Here is a 15433-nt window from a genome sequence, read left to right as displayed (position 1 = left end):
TGTAATTTATTAACACTGTCCCGCAAATAATGTACACTCACTGGCAGTAAAATATTTTACTGCCGTTCAAATGTTTATATCGTAATAGCTGAAACAATAACATTAAATAAATATTAAATAATATTAAAAATCTGTGTAAGCGTGACAGAGAAAGTGCTAGAAAATATTTGCATTACTTTCAAAAAAGAACGACAAAGTTTCCCATTTGTAGAGAGTGCAATTGTTTTCCGGCTTTAGCCGGCGAAATGTTTATGCATATGTACTTCCATTTCTGTCAGCTGTTTCAACTAAACTAAGCAACTAGTTCTTAATTTTGGGAAATAAATAAAAGTCACAAGGTGCCAGGTCATGACTGTACGCGGAATGGCTCATAAGGTCAATGTTGTTCGCCTTCAAAAATTCATTTGTCTTTCTGGCCGTGTGAGAACTGGCGTTATCGTAGTGCAAGATAATACGGCGCTTACGGTTATTTTTACGGAGTTTGTCAGTAACTTCCGGCAAACAAATGGTCGTGTACCAATACTATTCACAGTACAACAATTCTCCAAAGCAACAGTAGCCACGTGTCCAGTTTTATTAAAAAAAGAAGCAATCATCCGCTTAAAGGCACTTTGCACGCGCGCCACTTTGAATGGTTTCGGCTCATCTCGAAAGACCCATACGCTCGACTGCTGCTTTGTTTTGGGATCGTAACTATAAATACATGTTTCGTCACCTGTTACTATATCTCACACCAAATTTGAAGACCCTTCGTAGAATCTGGTAAGCATGGCAATGCTTCAAGTGACGCGATCCGTTTGTTGAGCCTCAGTTAAATTGTGTGGGATCCACTGAGAGCACAGCTTCTTCACACTCAAATGTTTGTATATTATTAATTGTATTTGACTCATGCCTATGCCTAAAGATGACCGAATCTCATGGTACACCCTCTCATGGTCTCACATGCCTGTCTGTTGATCGTACGGCGCACAATATCGACGTTCTTGATGTTCACAGCAGTGGACGGGCGACCATCACGAAATTCGTCACTGAGATTCACACGACCACGTTTAATTCTGCAAACCAGCTATAAATAGTCGTCTAGCATGGTGCTTCGTCGCCAAAAGTAGTTTGAAGCCGAGTGAAGCTCCGCTGAGCTGTTACATTACATTTAAAGTCGTAGAAAATCATACTACGAAAATTTTCGCGAGGTAAATCCATGGTGACGTAGACAATCAATTTCTAAAATGACGCCACAATGTAAAAACAAGTGACAGTAAGATGAAACAAACTGTATTCTACAGCCAAAATGTTCCATTTTCAAATGTTGTAATAACTATATTAAACATTGTTTATGTCAGTGGCCCGTTCCGGAAACATATAGTGCGCCCTATGTATAAATATGTAAAATGATTATTTACAAAGAGCAACACCTCGAGTATCTTGCTCATCCTTTTCAAAGGAATGTGCCTTACGAATGAGCAATAAAGTTTTTTACATCAATGTAACGATTTCGAGTGTAATTTTCTTACCTAAGAAATAAAGATTATTTGACTTTTATGGTACCTACAAGTATAGGCCCTGCAAATGAAGACAGCAAGTTCACACCACATTGATCAGCAGAAAACGACTTTGATTTTTTTGTTATATGAGTCAAGTCATTCAAACATTTCGATTTATAGGTAATGCTTAAGTGTTTATCGGACATATTAGAGACGTTACACATGGCGACTTTTAGCAGCGAAACAAACGCGCGTTTGTGAAACGCGCCTTTGTATTGCGAGACAAGCGGTTTATAGGCGGTTGCATCTACATAAACGCGCGATTGCATCGATGACGTTGCTCATGCTAAATTTTCAGAATCAATTTTCGAACGTATAACGACCAATTTGGACATACTGATCCTTCCGTAGATTCTAAGCACGGATTCAAAACACGTTCGTTTTTAAACGTTTTAAATTAAAACTATTAGTCGTCAGTCAGGTCAATCAGATGAACGCCTATACATGTAACCGAAATGCGCATGCTGAGGTGAGCTTCACCCAGATGGATAAAATCAGAAACTATTATATCCGAGGCACATTTAAAATGGCACCTGTACTGGTAAAACTAAGGAAAAACCTATTACATTGGTATGGCCACGTAATGCGTAATTGACCTCAGACCACTTGGGTTGGGGCATGAAAACGATGGGTGTACACGCGGTCGCGCGCGGCTTAGGAGGGCCGATCCCAAAAGAAATGGGACTTAAGGCCAGGATAAAGAAGAAGAAAAGAGTGGTCGGTTGTACTCCAAATACCATTTAGTCATTTGCACAATATATGCAAAGTTCATAGTTTTACAAAATAGTAGTATGTAGAGCTTACAACGCTACATATGTCTACAACTTCAACATGTGTAATATACATACATGTGTTATTTTATTATTAATGTGCCTGTTAATTATATATTACAAGCAGTAATGTCAGTATTACTGTGTTCTGGTTTTGAAGGGTAAGGGTGCTGGTGAAATTACAAGCACATAGGACTTGTCACTTGTCAACTTATGTCTCAGGGTGACGGGCGCAGTGGCAGTGCCCTTCAGATCTTTGCGATTTAAAGTCTGAGTGGCACTTCAACTGATATGGACAGGCGTATAGCTTACCATCAGGCGCACGACTTGTTCGTTCCGTTACTTGATATTATAAAAAAATATTCATGAACGTCTCATTTTAATGTTTTTTTTCTCTCACTTTCTTCATTTTTGTTTTTATTCTTAGTACTTTATGTCCATTGTCATCATGTAATTATTTTATTTTAATTTAAAGTTATTTATTTGGATAACTGTAAGTAAATGGTCTATCCAAGCAGTGCTAAACGTATATTAAGGTTAAAATTGCATTAACACTGTTGTTAACCCAAATGAAATAAAATAAATCATTAAAAAAGTACATCGCGTTTTCATCGCGATAGTATCGCTGCTCAAGTTGTGCGTGTGTGTAAAGGTAGACGATTAGTGGCTGCATCGCAACTGAATCGACTCTGACGCACGGCTAAAAATCACCATGTGTAACCGCTGTTATACTTATAAGTACTTAATCGTAAATATCAATATATAAGAATCACGTGAACGCACAATTGAGTGTTTTTAAGGAAAATGTATAAATAAAAATATAATGAGAATTTGCGGTTACAGTGCCAATAAAACGTGTCTGGTTTTCGAATAATTTGTTAGTATGTGAACTGTGATTCCATAGAAAATCACACATTCGCAAAGCCGTGTTAGTTATATATATTTTTCGAAGTGATTGACATTTATTTGTAAGTAAACACGTGAAACGAATTTGCATCAACAAATCCTTCACATTATAAAAGGCTGTTCAAAGCCATAAATGACGAGTTTAACTTATTATGACTTTTTTATTAAAAAAAAAACTATTTAAAAAAATAAAAAATTACGTCTATTTGCCTTTTATCACCTAATTTTGCCTAAGAGGTGAAACATTTTCTTCAAATGTGAATGGGACTGCTACTGAGGTAACCCCTTTTTCAACAAAAAAGAATCGTTAAATTCGGTACACAAATGTCGGAGTGGGCGCGTAACATACAACCAAAAAATACAGTCGAATAGAGAAGTACTTATTTTTCGGATCTAAAATCGGGTATATTTGTTTCTTTTTTTTACTCAAACAAACCACGATTCAGTCTTTAAGGGACCCGTAGACTCACTGTCGTAGACATAGATAGTAAATTAACTTCCTAGGTGAAGCAAGCAAAAATTGCTTACACAACCTCAAATGGGTTTGTTTGAATCCGCATAACAGTGAAAGTGTTGAACAATGGCTTTGGAAAAAATATACAGTGAAATTGAAGATATACACTGATTAATATTCAACACGATTTACAACAAAACCGCTGTATTTTTTTTTTTATAAACTGAAGTAAATAGATCACGTATAGTATACGATATGCATTTTTCAAACGGCTTTAATTTCTTTTGTAAAAAAATTAATTCTAAATCCTAATGAAACGTATTACTACAGGAAAAAATTGAATTCGAGCTGAGATGAGATGAGATGAGAGTATTGAGTCTCAAACAAAACAAATACGTATTTCCTTTTATATATTATCTCCGTATTTCTACGTAACTTCAATCTTCTTACGTAGGGTCGGCTTGTGGTTATTTTTCTCCGCGACTCTCAGGAAATACATAATGCTCTACTAAACGACATTAAAATGTTACCAAATAGTTTGTTTAATAATTTCAGTACAGAGTACTAAAAAAACCGACCTCAAAAGTACGTGGAATTACATCTATTTGCCAAGTTTTATTGAAATAGGTTACCGGAAAGTGCGCAACCCGGATTCATGCCTAGTTCGCCACTATACGGAATTTGACACAGGAGATAATAAAAATCGGATTTCTCTACTCAAAGTATATTGAGAGAGAAAAACGCCTTGAATTGGAGAATAGCAAAATCAACCATTAAAACAATTGCTCCTTGTAATAAAATTTAGGCGCTATTAATAAAAATGAATCTTCATGCGTGAACAGCCACCCTTAGAGTGGATGATTTTCTTCAAAATGAAATGGGATCACTATGGAGGTACCATCTTGCAAAAAAAAGAATCATGAAAGTCGGTTCACAAATACCGGAGTTATCGCGTAACATACATACAAAAAAACATACAGTCGAATTGAGGACCTCCTCCTTTTTTTTAAGTCGGTTAAAAACAGACTGAATGCATGGCTTAAAGACAAAAATTATAACACAGTGACCGATTTCTTGAATAAACATTGACGTATAAATTACTACTGATATTATAATGTTATTTAATAGTTTGACTTTCATAATTTTTTTTATTAAATTAATTGACCATGTATTCAAACAAAATTAGTTCTGTAAGGATGTTTTGTGCATGTCTACTGACATTATTTGTAATCTAATCAATTAATTCAATCACTACAGGTGTAATTTTGCATGCCAGGTGTGGTAAAATATGAGCTCTATCTCTATACTGTGTTCTATCTTTTGTTATTCCCATATTTTAAGCAAATAAGTTTTCATTTAATTTCATTCCAAGTTGTACATAGGTGCATCTTATCTCAATTAACGAAGTAGCTACACATCCATCGGGAACTTTCATTGTCGTTTCTTTGATTTACAAAAGTAACTGTGTGTTTATGCTATATGAATGATAAATATTGCTCTGACTGTGGCAAATTGCTTCCTATATTTTGTTCCTCCCATATAAAGGGCTTAGTGGCAATAAAGCTCCTTGTAGAATTGTTCGTCCACTTTACCTATTTCTGCCTTCAAGCAGTAATGTGAGCTTCATTACATTTCGATTTTGAAGGATAAGGGTGCTGGTGAAATGAAAATTAATGAATGAAATGATTTTTTTTTAAACGGTGCTCTGATTCCAAAGTAAGTAGCTAAACCACTTCTGTTGTGGAAACCGGAAACGACGACGGTACCACAAACACCCTGACTCGAGACAATATAGAAAAGTTAGTTTTCTTCACTGACCCGAACAGGGATCGAACCCGGGACCTTACAAATGGCGACACCATAAAAACCGGTGGGCAAACCACATGACCATGGAGGCAGTTAAATGAAATGAAATGATGAAAAATTGCAGGCACATGGAACTTGTCAACTTATGTCTTAAGGTGACGGGTGCAGTGGGAATGACCCTCAGATCTTGATGATTTAAAGCTCTGAGTGGCACTGTAACTGTTATGCGTGTCAGTTACCACCAGACGCGTGACTTGTTTGTCCTGTCACTTGGTACCCGTCATAAATAAAGGGCTGGATTTACCACTAGTCCCGCTATACCCCGACTTAGGGCTTGAGGCTTAGGCTAGGGCTCGCAATTGATTACATAAAATGTTAAAAAAACCCTTGAGTCTAGAAGTAACAAAATTTTAAATCCGCCCCTGTCTTTGTTTTTGTATAAAAAAATTATATAGTTGACAGAAAATACATTTGAAAATTAATATTCACGCCTACATCGACTACGTGGTTTGAATAGCCTTTATTTTTACTAAGCAATTTATTTCTCCGCAGTCTACGTAATAGATAATTGTTAACATTAAAGTGTATCGTTTGTTTTAACTGTCAGAGAATTGTTCTACGACAATTGCAGTTGAAAGCGAACCGTGTTGCCGTCGAGACGGGCAAACCATCTTGTGGAAAGATAGATAAAAAAGATAAAGGTGAAAAGATACAAACACAATTATGATAAGACACTGAACAAGCCTTTAGATAAAGTGTAAATGTGTCAAATACCTTAGTTGGCTTTGGTGAGTGAATTTCTTAACACTACCGAGTACTTCATTTCTTGTGTCAATCAGGTAAGTTGTGGCTTTATTGCACAGCGGTGCGAATTATACTCTCTACAGGGTTTTTCGTTAAACGCTAACCACCTCTCAGGATTATAATTATTACTAACATCACAAATAACAACTTTTGTTTAACGACTTTTTACAAAAGCTAATAATAAATTTACCAAAAATATACTTACGTTTTAGTTACGTTTTTAGTACTTTTAGCAACGCAGAATTAAATTTTGCGTTGCAACGATGACTACATACTAGGGTGATAGTGGATGCTTTCTTTTGCTACTGCACCAAGTATCACCATTTGAAGCGATCTATTTAAATAAATATTTTTGTTAAGTGTTTTATTGAATGCTTCGCCACCATAACATTCTATTGCTCTTTTGTGAAATTACTTCACTAGTTTGTTATAATTATTAATACAAAGATCGAACATTTAGAAAAAATTCCTTCGATCCTGCCAACTAAGCAAGGGAACAAACCAGCGGACCTCACGAATGTTTCCATGTGCTTGTTTTTCGGATCTTTGTATCTGGTTTTTAACGACTTTTAGCCGTAGCGCCATCTATGAGAAATCTTTGAAGAATTTTCTCTAAGTGTTCAAGCTATAACTGTAAATCTAGAAAATAAGTTAAGAGTTGTAAATACTTAAGTTTATGAGTGGATACGAACTTCAATTGAAGCATTGGGAACAACAAGGGCGTCCGGCATTAAAACATGTAAAACAGTATCTAGTATCTTGTGACAAAAACTCATTTCGATCTCCCTTCTAGATGACGTAATTTTCATTCATTTAGAAGGTGGCGCTCCGCCCTTGTGGCATATATTATAAATGTGCGTTTGAATTTCGGACCCGTTACCACCTGCAGTTTGTAAAAACTTATTTTAATGTAAAAATTGTCTGAAACGACCGACTTCATCCTCGACATGGAGCTAGTGAGACCTGCTGAAGATGATATTGTCGATTCATTTAAATCCAGCGAATTTAAAGAACGATTAAAAATACGTTTTAATTTTTTTCTATATAACTTTTAAATAAGACTGATTCACAATTTATTTCCTTAAAAACCAATAATAAAACGAACGCCCCATTAATTTACCGGTTTAGTGCAACAAGGGTGGACAACACAAAGAAAAAAAAATATTTTTAAATGTTTCTAATTGTTTTAAAATAATAATACCACCTTTTTTTAGCTAAATCATAGGACATATAAATAATAATGTATATAAGTGTCATATTATAAATATTAAAAAGATATAAAACATCAAAACTTTATTTTCAATCTTCTCGAATCTCACTTTTATGTGTGATACGCCCTTGATAACCAATGCTTCAATTGAAAATTGCATATTGAGGAACTTTGCAAAATACTAAAGGGCCATCTTAGGAAAGTTTTATCAGTTATGGAGTATATTAAATAAACGGACATTTCTAATAGTGTACTAAGCCTGGACACACTCGTTAATTAATTATGGTCTTAATGTGTACGATCGCACCTTTGCTACTTTTTTGAACCAAGTTAAAAACCTGCAGACAGGGTTAATTAAAAATTGAGCACGTATTACAGTTCAACGTGATTGTCAGGGAGACTATAGTAATTTAAATTTCGTTTTAAAAATACTGCCATGTCATTTGAAAGCAAACTATAAAATAGCATTGGGTAATTATGGTAGTAATAAATATAAAATTCCAGTGTCTAATAAATATAAGACCAGAGGGTTCCGAGAAAACAAATTTGTACAACCTAAAGCTATGAATTACTGTGGGCGTAGATTTAATACATAGTAGGTACCACGAATAGACAATGACTTTAAATGGTAAGCAAATAATCAAAGTAAAATTGGAAAAGGCGCTATTAAATGATATTACATGAAATTAAGTTGAAATGTAATCCTTAAGAAGAAATACCTCCTCACTTGTACCTACTTAGTTATAGTTATATATAAAGAACTGCTTATATAAGTGTAAAAGCGTGTTCGCCAACAAACTGTCTCCAGTTTGGCGGGAGTAAATATAAATATGATGATTCTCTTGAATAAATTAAATTTAAAAAAACTATATATATTACTTGAAGTTTAGGTAAATATAGTCTGATATTACGATCTCTGACGCTTTACAACAAAAAATACGATAATTAGTTTAATAACTTTATAAATAGTTATTGTTTACAATTTCTTTTTGTGTACCTAGCACAATTGAATTATTACATTTGTATAGCACATCGTTTCATCGTCTACATATTCAGAATTTCATCACGAACTTTTAACAATAGTAGCAACGGCACAACTCCCACACACATAAAATTCCTCTGTAATTATTGGAATTAAAAAGTCAAGATCTTGGAAATGAAAGGCCTTGTCATGGGAGTAGCATGCGACTGACGCGGTGTTGAACTTACGAGGTCGTTACCTTTCCTACAAATCACGCTAACATCTTGAACATCTAAGCTCTCGCAGGCTGCTTTTTTTAAAGAAGCCTTTTTTATGGAAAACTTATGATTTAATAATCCGAAGTAATGTTATGAGTGCAAAAGTAACTCTGTTTGTTACGTTTTCACGCCTTAAACGCTGAACCAAATATGTTGAATTTTTTGAATTTTTGAATTTTTTTAGTTGAATTGGTATAGAGATAGACGGAACCTTGGAGAAGGACGTAGGCTACTTTTTGTCACAAAAAACATTTTTGAAGGTGGTGAAATAGGGGATGGAAGTTAGTATGAAGAACTAATCATTTCTTGAGTAAGTAATATAGTACTCGAAATACTTAATCTAAGCAGACGAAGTCGCGGATACCAGTTAGTAATAAAACTGGCTGGAAACCAAAGGTAACAAAGGAATATATACAAATTTAACAAATTGACATCTTGTCTAATAATTTCATCTCCATTTTACACGTAACAATACGCAGGATACGAACTTCACAGAACCACTTCCAAAGAACCGAACAGGTCCACGCCACAATGGGTAAACGGAAGAAAGCGCTAAGACAATATTGACTTTGAAGAGTATGTTGCCACGTTGACAGCTTAAGTGCTGCATGGACAGTGTTGGGGCATCGCAGTCACATTGGGTTAGACTAGACTTGTATCCCTGAAACTTTTGACCTTAGACCTCTAGTCTCTGCAGTGACCTACCAGAGTGCGAAGTCGATTTTAGGACTTCTACACCATCTGCCACCACTGCAGAGAGTCTAGAAACCATCAGATCTGATAGTTTCTAGACTTGATTGATACCCGAGCGCCAAATATTTTGCAACACAATTTCCCCTCTAAACAGTAGCAGGAATCTATACACATTAAATAAGGCTATTACTACGAATAGCCTCTCAAGTTTCATAGTGACGTTTATTATCAACTCGGGGATCCTTGAAGAATACATCAAAACTCAGGAGATCTTCCCGAAGGAGCCAAATAAGTTCAAGAGTGCATGCGCTGACTTAATGTTATTCGATTTTGTGCTTTACAGCAGTAGAATCGTTAGACTCCGCATACAGACTATTCAACAACGCTGTTTCTTTTCTAATGTCAAAGTGGTATTCCTTTTGTATCTCAACAATTTATTGCGAATGGCAGTTTTATTCATCTTCCAAACGAATAACCCAAACCTTACACGATGCTGTACATGGAAAATATGTATATGTCATAAACGTGGCCATTATTATGAACTACGTTGTAAAAAAGAGCAGTGCCACAAAGTAATGAGATTACGTTTTCAGCGGTTCTTCAACACTCTATTTCCATAAAATTATGTTTCATAAAAATGCGTTCTGATCATCTAGTACAATTTTAATATGCTCAAATTTATCAGGAATATTCTTTTACTAGACATAATGTATTGTTTACATGTACTCAGTTAATCCTAGTGAATTTAGTACATTCAGTTTAGTACATTTTGTCAACCGCTCAGAGACGTATGCGTAAAATATTTTAAAGTTATCTTTGTTATTAATTATAACCAATTTTGTACTGGCGTTTCTAAGGCCCTAGCCTAATTGCTTATGATTATTTAAATTAGTAGTAATTATTAAAATTAGTGTCATTATTCCGAATATTTTTGTTTGACGCTTAATTTACCTTTACTGATCATTAGTAAAAATAAGTTTTAGAAGTAATTTGCATTCACGAGTCCTCGAGTACTTTACCGTACTTATTTTGGTCAATTAACAGCTGTACCACTGTACAATGTTTTGAAATTTAGTATAATTTTACTATTGAGCTGTACGTACTGATAACTTATGTGGTGATATACTTGCGTGGTAACAACCTGGCTTGTACGAGCATGTGTTGTTGAAAAGTTTACTATTTAATTTAAATTTTTGTAACTAAGCGAATTTGATAAAAAAAAAATTAATTACATTTTTATTGAATTGATATTCAATTATTTTTTGTGAAATTACTCCACTAGTTTGTTATAATTATTAATACAAAAATCGAACACTCAGAAAAAATTCGTCGTAGATGTCTTCTTGCATACCGTGCCAGACGCACTAACTAAGCCACGGAACGAACCAACGGACCTCACGAATTTTTCTATGTGCTTGCGTCGTGTCGTATTTGGTTTTTCAACGACTTTTTAGTCGTAGCGCCAGGAAGGAACGAAGGAATTTTTCGATACGATTAATAATTATAAAAAATAATTAACCTACTAATAGATTCATAGGAAACTTACCAAATTTATTTATTACCTGAAATTCCTTTTGTGGGTTACCTATAAGTAGTACGAAATGACATTTGCCAGAAATAACGTTTAGTGGGAATTTCATAACTTCGAAAGTAATTTTGAGAGGAAAATGTTTTTATTTTTAAACCTAACTTAACCTAACCTAACCGAACCTAATTTTGTCTTTGCAATAAACATTCAACATGTCCTGAAAGAACAACTATTTCGTTATAATTCGTTTTCAGTGTAATGAAAATTCGAACAAGCGTTATTTCGGACAAAAAAATTTTCGACTTTGTGGTAGGTTACCCCTTTTGTGATGTACCTAGCGTGTAATTTATAAACGTGGCTTGAAACCATTACTTTAAGTAGGTCGTTAGTTTACTCGTAGCCTTCTAGAAATTGAAATCTTAGTTGCTTGGCCATTAACAGCCAAGTACACACTTAGTAACTGAATGTAAGGCTTGCAATGTAACTATGAAGTGACGACAGCATTAGTATGCTTATTAGAAAAAATGAAAATATTCCATGGCCCAGTTAACCTAGACCGAACGTTAGCGAATTTTATGCTTTATGAATCATAATGTCAATGATTTGTTTTGCTATTGTTATCCGCTCACGCGATGCGCTCATCCTACCGCAAAATGGCGGCTATTTGGTTTCGCAAATTAGAAAAGGATTCAGTTTAAATACAAGTTTTTAAAAATAAAAATTATTATTCTGCATTGCTAAGTAAATACCCTCCGTACTACAACAAAAACATCTCAAATAAAATGCAGTAATACACCGCAAATCCTGCACTTAAAAAGCACTAATGAAATTTTTGGTGTACTTGGATAAATATGATAATATTCCGTTTGAGTGGTTCTAATGTTTACCATGAAATTACTCTTTAAAGTATAATGTATAAACATTTATATTCAGGGTAAACTTAAAAAACGCAACTCACGGTATGTTTTCAATAAATAAACACCGACATCACCAGCCCAATCAATAACACACACAATTGTCGCGACATATTTTTGAAGTTGTTTATTTTTTTTAAATGACAGACCCAGACATTAAAAACTTTATGGTTTGCTAGAGTAGTTAACGAAATAGCAATTAGTATTAGTTCTTTTACCTGTTATAACTTCGATATCCGATAAATCGGTATAAAATCATCACCGGCACCTCTAGGTGTGGTATGCTTCCAGAGACGCATGAATCGCGTGAGCGGATAAATAAAAAACTACATAAACATGATCACACACGGAAAATGCCTCTTAGTAATTTCCTCGTTGAGTTGGATTTCTTAGATGTTGACGACGATGTCGAAAGGATTGGACCTTCCACTAGTTTCAGTTAGAATTGTCAAGCAAAATTCACTGTTATTTATTGGCAGACTAGTAATAGATATCCTTGGCTCAGGCTGCATACCCCTCCAGCCATTCGTAAACATACGCGTAAGATCGGTCTGGATTTCTCGTCGCAGTGCGGCTAAAAGGTGTGTGGCGTGCGTTTGTTTAATTTGCGGACGTCAACGGTCCCTCAAATTGCCGGATGGAGGCGATAGATTATGTGAAATGGATACCGGATGGAGGTAGACCATGTCTTGTGTTGATGTGAGGCAATAGTAGCTGGATGGAGGCAACTGGACGTAGATAGAACATTGCATACCTAATATCATTAATGATACTGCTCAAAAAAACTTGGCAAATATATGTAATTCCACGTACTATTGAGATCGATTTTTTTAGTACTCTATACTGAGATTATATTACTATGTTATTGTGTAGTGTTCTGACTATACAATAGCAGAGAAGGGATAATAATTGAATAAAATAGTTACTATGATTACCGTATATAAATTTAGAAAATATAAAAAAATTACTAGGATGCATGGTCTAAAGAACTTTGCCTTTCCGCATAACATCAACAATTTCAACAACGCGACTGTAGTTTTTTCTTTTACTTAATTTGTTTTTTTAGTAATATAATAATCATGAATTGTAAGCGGAAGACCCCCGGGTGAAATCAAAATGACATGTATTGTATAACTAATACCAACTTTTAACTGCAATATCGCATTTAAATTAAACTTGAGCAGAGTAGACGCTGTATTCTTAAGGTAGTAAGTAGTTTTAGGTGTATCCTTCACCCTACCGCGGGCCTCTATATCATGCGAAGTTTTATCTGTGTGCCAATTGTTTATACCACTTCGTTTTTTTCTTCCATTTGTCCGACTAAGATCCAATGTCTTGCCTAAATTTGTTTACTTATTTCTTATGAAGACCGGGAAATGACGACTTGAAATATAGGATCAACTGAACATTGAATAAAAATATTTTGAATTTGACAAAAGTCAAATTATGAATTTAGAAAATAGAGTACATAATAAAATGCAAAACTGTTTTGATCGTGATTAAACATTTTTCCGCCATTTTTGTTTCGCCAGATTTCAAATCAATCTGGACAAGAGGAAAAGAATCCCATTGGCCAGACAAGTCCGACCATCAATCTGACCAACGGGAAACACTGAGTTCAGGCACCAGTTAATACCAATAATTATAATAATATAATACGTGTTTCACGGAGTTACTTTCGATGACGTAGGTAATCGCATCACGAGATTAAGGTGGAGATAGGCGGGACATTTGGCTAGACAAGAAAAAGGGACGATGAGCCAAAGCAATCACAGAATAGTAACTAAAAGGCCGGTGGACAGACCACCGTCCCGATAGATTGACGATACCGTCAGATTTGCAGGATCGCATTGGATGCGGATGGCTCAGGACTGTAAAAATTGGCGAAGAGGTCTATACTCAGCAGTGAGTTGATGTCGGTTGAATATGTTAATGATGTTAATGACATCTGTAATTCAATGACAGTTATTATGGTCTCTGTTCTACAGTTGGAGACAGGCGTGATGCTGTGTACGAACAGACAGCACATCAAGCTACACATTGACGAATCTTGTACCGTTGCACTGGAGTCGATATTCGGAAAAAATTGTAAACAAAAAGTCTGTACCTATTATGTTCCTATCTGCCGACCCGAGAGAAAGGAAGTTCTGGAGAGACTACGGACTCCCCGGTGAGACCACGTACCAGACCACAGCGTACGGCGGGCGTCCGGGCCGAGCCCTTCGCCAGTGACGTACAAAGCCTGAAAATAATGGCATGAGACTTGAAAAAGGAGGACGATATCGTTTATGTAGGGATGTATAGATGTATACTTCGTTTCAGTCCATTTTGAACAAAAAGTAGACAAACAAGTCGGAAATGAAACTATTTTTCCGGATTTAAATCGCGTATATTTGTTTTTTCAAACAAACCGACGTTTCGGGCCCTTTACAGGTCCCATGGTCACGGTTGACTGGAATGACATGGTCGCGTATATTTGTTTGAAAAAACAAATATACGCGATTTAAATCCGGAAAAATAGTTTCATTTCCTATGTGTAACAATCGCGAAAACCTAAGAACTCGATATAGACAAACAAGTCACTGACCCGACCATAGATGGTTTAGTGAGGGCCAATTGTAACGCCAACTACAAATCGATTAATCAATTGAATGAATCGATTTGTTCTATTGAGTCATACTAGCGGTTTTCCTTACATAACCTATATAAGCATGTTTAAAATTTCAATTTAAATCCTCCTTCAAATCCTTACACTTAGATACTCGTTCGATTGCGATTGAAATGTTCGATTGAATAATCGATTACTAAACTTTAATTGATTGAGCCGAATGTTTTTTTCGAACAGCACTATGCAACCACAGTCAAGTCATAGAAGTATAGATGACCTCACTTTTGGACTACCATTTTTCAAATACGATTTTAGGATGCTATTCAATTTGAATAGCATCGTAAATATTGAATCGAAAAAAAACATCGAAAAAGTGATGATATATCAAGTCGAAATCTTTGAAATATACGTGAAATTGTCACGTATTCGATTTATTGAGTAATTTCTTTAGAATTTTACACAAAGAGGTTTGTTAACTTTTTGTTCAAAATGAATTGGAACAGAGTATACCAAGTATTTAATAATGCTAAATACTTCCGTACACAAATAAATATGAAGACCAAGTGCGGGTAGTTAGATTCTCTCCATTCCCTTCGAGACCATGGACGTTGCAATACGTCCGAAACGTCGAGGTAATTAAAATATGTTTTATACATGATTAAGTCCCGAACTAAAAATCTAACTAAAATTTTAAGGTGAGGAAATGCTTAGTTTTCAAATAAGTATAATTTTATGATTTTTTTTATGATACCGGGGAACGGAACAAGTCGTGCACCTGATGCACAGAAAAAAAGGAATTCTACTAATAAGAAAGAGCAATTTCTCAAAATATTTGCTAATTCTGAAAAAATATTTGTTAAAAGTAATTAAATATTCTCATTACAAAAATACTGCTTATCTTTTTCTAATACAATTTTACTCTTAACTTTATTCTAACTTTTAGACAAATACCTTCACGTC

General features: G+C 35.0%; 1 protein-coding gene across 2 annotated transcripts in view; it reads left to right on the top strand.

Annotated features, from left to right (window-relative positions):
* Positions 1-15433, top strand: part of LOC113235415 (proton-coupled amino acid transporter-like protein pathetic) — a 105700-nt gene that overhangs the window by 23760 nt on the left and 66507 nt on the right. Inside the window, exon 1 of one of the 2 annotated variants that reach the window (XM_026471097.1) lies at positions 6151-6316. The exons of the other annotated variant lie outside the window; for it this stretch is intronic. The gene's annotated coding sequence lies outside the window, so the exon portion shown is untranslated. Of the gene's footprint in view, positions 1-6150; positions 6317-15433 lie in introns of those variants that run through there. 2 annotated transcript variants of the gene reach the window in all.

This window comes from Hyposmocoma kahamanoa, unplaced genomic scaffold, assembly GCF_003589595.1.
Source record: "Hyposmocoma kahamanoa isolate Upper Pololo Valley unplaced genomic scaffold, ASM358959v1 87, whole genome shotgun sequence".
NCBI lineage: Eukaryota > Metazoa > Arthropoda > Insecta > Lepidoptera > Cosmopterigidae > Hyposmocoma > Hyposmocoma kahamanoa.
The sequence above is the reverse complement of the archived record's forward strand: the minus strand, read 5'-3'. Positions and strand labels throughout refer to the sequence as shown.